This window comes from Myxine glutinosa, chromosome 1 (genome assembly GCF_964187855.1).
Source record: "Myxine glutinosa chromosome 1, kmMyxGlut1.1, whole genome shotgun sequence".
Taxonomy (NCBI): Eukaryota; Metazoa; Chordata; class Myxini; order Myxiniformes; family Myxinidae; genus Myxine; species Myxine glutinosa.
In genome coordinates this window covers 180,741,641-180,745,961 of record NC_136261.1, presented here as the reverse complement: position 1 = coordinate 180,745,961, position 4,321 = coordinate 180,741,641, and the positions used below count along the sequence as shown (strand labels likewise).

Genomic DNA, 4,321 nt, shown 5'->3' with positions numbered 1-4,321 from the left:
GAAAAGATCAAGGTTTTGGATGGGGGAAGATAAGAGATGGTGGTGAACAGCTGTTTTAAAGACCTGGAGGGAGGAGTGGGATTGAAGGGAGTGTGGGAGTTTGTTCCAGAGGCGGGAGAAAAGAGGAATGAAGGTGTGAAGGTGAGCAGAGAGTCGAGATTTTGGCAGTTTAACCATCAGAGGCTTGATGGCAGATCTTGTGCGACCTGTAGGAATATTTGGGGGACAGAGCACAGAGAGAGCTGGGGGAGCAAGGCCGGAGAGGAGTCGGTAGAAGACAGAAAGACCACCTACCTGCCTGCGGTGAGTGAGTGAAAGGCCCTCAGAGATAGCTTCATCGCGGGAGATTCCAATGATTCTGAAAGCTTTGGTTTCAACAGCGTGAAGCCGAGCTAGGTGTGAGGCAGGAGCACCAGCCCATAGGGGAGAACAGTATTCCATTGAGCTGCGGATGAAAGCCTTGTATGTGGTGAGGAGCTCAGGTGTGCCTAGGAAGGACTTCGCACGACGGAGGATGCCCAGTCGGCGACTGGCTTTGCAGGCCAGTTTACTTTAATTTAGTAAATCCTTTCATTTAGTAAATCCTTTCATTTAGTAAATCCTTTAATTTAGTAAATCTTTTCATTTAGTAAATTCTTTCATTTATTAAATCCTTTCATTTAGTAAATCGTTTAATTTAGTTTATCGTTTCATTTCGTAAATCTTTTCATTTAGTAAATTCTTTCATTTAGTAAATCCTTTCATTTATTAAATCCTCTCATTTATTAAATCCTTTCATTTAGTAAATCTTTTCATTTAGTAAATTCTTTCATTTAGTAAATCGTTTCATCTAGTAAATCCTTTCATTTAGTAAATCGTTTCATCTAGTAAATCCTTTCATTTAGTAAAGCCTTTCATTTAGTAAATCCTTTCATTTAGTAAATCCTGCCATTTAGAAAATCATTTCATTTAGTAAATCCTTTGATTTAGTAAATCGTTTCATTTAGTAAAACCTTTCATTTAGTAAATTGTTTCATTTAGTAAAACCTTGCATTTAGTAAATCCTTTCATTTAGAAAATCATTTCATTTAGTAAATCCTTTCATTTAGTAAAGCCTTTCATTTAGTAAATCCTTTCATTTAGTAAATCCTTTCATTTAGTAAATCTTTTCATTTAGTAAATTCTTTCATTAATTAAATCCTTTCATTTCGTAAATCCTTTCATTTAATTTATCGTTTCATTTAGAAAATCTTTTCATTTCGTAAATTCTTTCATTTAGTAAATCGTTTCATCTAGTAAATCCTTTCATTTAGTAAATCCTTTCATTTAGTAAACCCTTTCATTTAGTAAATCGTTTCATCTAATAAAACCTTTCATTTAAATGACGTCATAATTAAGGTAACGATAGCATCATCCTTAACATATCTTATTCCCCTCGGAGAGTACTTGACAATGAGCCATGTATTCCATGGAGCAGTTTCAGAGATACAGATGTAACCTTTTTCGATTTTTCCAAGATGGCACCTGTACCACGTGACCTGTGACGTAACAAAAATCTTTTTCTTTTTTTTATTATACAAGCTGAGTTACTCCGATGGTAACATTTCACGCCAATCAGGCCAACGGTTGCAGAAAAAATGATTTTAAAAATGCAGACATGTATTGCGTACGCACCTGAATGCTTAACTGAGTTTTCGCTCCTTGAGGGCAGGCTAATTACAAACAAAGACTTCAACAAACACTTTCCATTTCATCAGAATCTTTTCTTTGTTTCAATTTTCCCCAAGGGGTGCACCATTCCCGGAGGTACTGCAATACCGGGTCGATACGTGGAGCGGACGGAGCAAGCCCCTAAAATCCAACTCCCGATACCAAAAATCCATTTAATAGACGAGTCCCGCATTGCAGGACATATCAGCTATTAAACTAATAAGAACAGATACTACGACGATTTTTTATTAAAATGAAAACCAGCAAACAAGTGTCAACCATCAAAGCAAGTCACAATTGCTCAATTGAAGATCTTCCACAACAATTACAACATATTCCGTAAATCCACATAAAGAAACATCTCTCTCTTAAACAAGGCAAGAACATAATTCATAGAAAAATGATGCATTCCATAACATGCTGAGACCCTCGCCTTCCACAAGGCCATTTTCAAACAATTCAATATTTTCCAGAACACGATTTGTTTCGGTTTACATTGAATGCCAAACGGACCGTACAAAATCATTTCCCAACTTAAAGTAAACTTAACCTTTAACTTGCACAAAAACTTACACAAAACCTCATTCCAAACTAAGGAAGCAAAAACACAATCCCACCAAAAATGCCGAACTGACTCCGATTCATGACATCCAATATATGGGCATTTATTGGTGGAGACATGACCTCTTACTGCTTGCACAGCCCTACATGGCAACAATTGGCACACAGATAACCAGGCAAGGTCACTTTGAGCTCCAGTAAGGGCCTGGGACGAAACATTCCGCCACACCGCCAAAGTTCTTTCCCTTTGAAGACCACCTATCGGTAACACCTCTTGTACTTTCTTCTCCTTCATCAAGTTTCGAAAACTCCACTCAAAATCATCCCCAAAACTACCCTCCCGAACAAATTCTTTCAATACCGAATAGGGATACTTGGGATTCCAATCATATGGTCTACCCAAACCCACACGCTTCCCCCGAACCCTGTTCAACTCAGGCAGAATATAATACCCAACGGCTGCAGAGAAGTGGTCTGATGCCTTCCCCGCCATCGTCATGTGCAGTGCCACGAAGGCTGCTCTTAAACTAGCTACCAAGTCTGGGCCGCCCCTTCCCCCTTCCAGTTGTCCAACACCTAGCCGGTGCTGAGAAGGCCGATAAAACCATGGCTTACACATAAACTGAAAAACCAAACTCCTTAACCTTGCAGCAACTCTTTCTGCTGGAGGGAACACCTCCGCTAAAAACCGAAGCAAAGGAAAAATCTGCCCTTTAACAACAGTGCCCCTCTCCACTGACGAGAGGGTTCTCTGCCCCCATTCACTCAACAAATTTTTAACCAAACTTAGTTTTTCTTCCCAATTCTTTGCTATACTGCTGCCGGTCCCCAGCCACACTCCCAGCACTTGGAGGCAACCCTCCACGACCCGAAATCTTTGCAAGAGGGCCTCCTCCCATGACCCCCCTCCCACCACCAACAAATTCGATTTATCAAAATTCACATGCAGTCCACTGGAACTTGCAAAGTCCTCGCACACCCGCATAATCTCCTCCAGTTCCCCACTCTAAGCAACACAAACTACCACATCGTCCATATAAGCTAAACATGGGACCCTAGAACCCCCCGAACCTGGCACCAATACCCCGCTAACGCGCAAAGAAAACCTATATAGCAAGGGATCCAACGCAAGAACAAACAACAAGGGGGATAATGGACATCCCTGTCGAACCCCCCGGGAAATTGCAAACGGCCGCGATAACCGCCCATTCACCTTCACTCGCCCAACTGAAGTGGTATACAGTGTTTTGATCAACTTGACCACAGACTCTCCAAAACCCCATTCTGCTAGAATGGAGAACAAATATTCCCTGGATAAAGTGTCATACGCCTTCGCAAAGTCCAAGCTTAAAAACCCTGCCGAACGTCCCCTGATTTCCACCGACGTAATCAAATCCCGAAGGAGAAGCAACACGTCCGTAGTCCTTCGCCCTTTGACTCCACATCTCTGGAACCCACCCAACCGATCTCCTAAAGCTACCTGAAGCCTCCCCAGCAAAACCTTCGCCAGAATCTTATAATCCCCATTTAATAGTGAAATCGGCCTCCAATTACTCAAGCAGTGCAGATCCCCTTTTTTGGGTAACAAAATAATATTGCACTCGGCCCAAGAGGCTGGACACTCAGCCACAAGTAAAACCTCATTAAACAACTCGACAAGTGGGTCTTTTAGCTCTTCCCAAAAACACCTGTAAAATTCCAAGGGCAATCCATCTGGCCCTGGAGCAGACCCCTTCTTCCCATCTCGAACCACCCGCTCCACCTCTTCAATAGAGAAAGCTGTGAGTGGCTCCCCATTCACAGAGTCATGATTCCAACCTGACAGGAACACCTCCCTCCTATCCAGATCCCCTGGAACTTGGGAAAAGAAATCCGAAAAATAACTCTTCACGACTTCCTCCATGTCTGACCACGACTCATACAATACCCCTTCATTGAGCAATCCCTTCATAACCATCTTGTTCTTCACCAACTTCCGAAAGAACGGTGACGAGCAAGGCTCGTCCCTCTCCCTCCTCAAACCACTCCTAAACTGAACCCTGTTAAATTGCTGCAGAAAAAATTTATTAAT

General features: G+C 42.0%; 1 non-coding gene across 1 annotated transcript; it reads right to left on the bottom strand.

The window, feature by feature from the left end:
- Nucleotides 1-1,763: 1,763 nt before the first annotated feature.
- On the bottom strand, nt 1,764-1,954 carry LOC137419660 (U2 spliceosomal RNA). Its single transcript, XR_010982968.2, has one exon. It is a non-coding gene; the product is annotated as a U2 spliceosomal RNA (small nuclear RNA).
- Nucleotides 1,955-4,321: the final 2,367 nt, after the last annotated feature.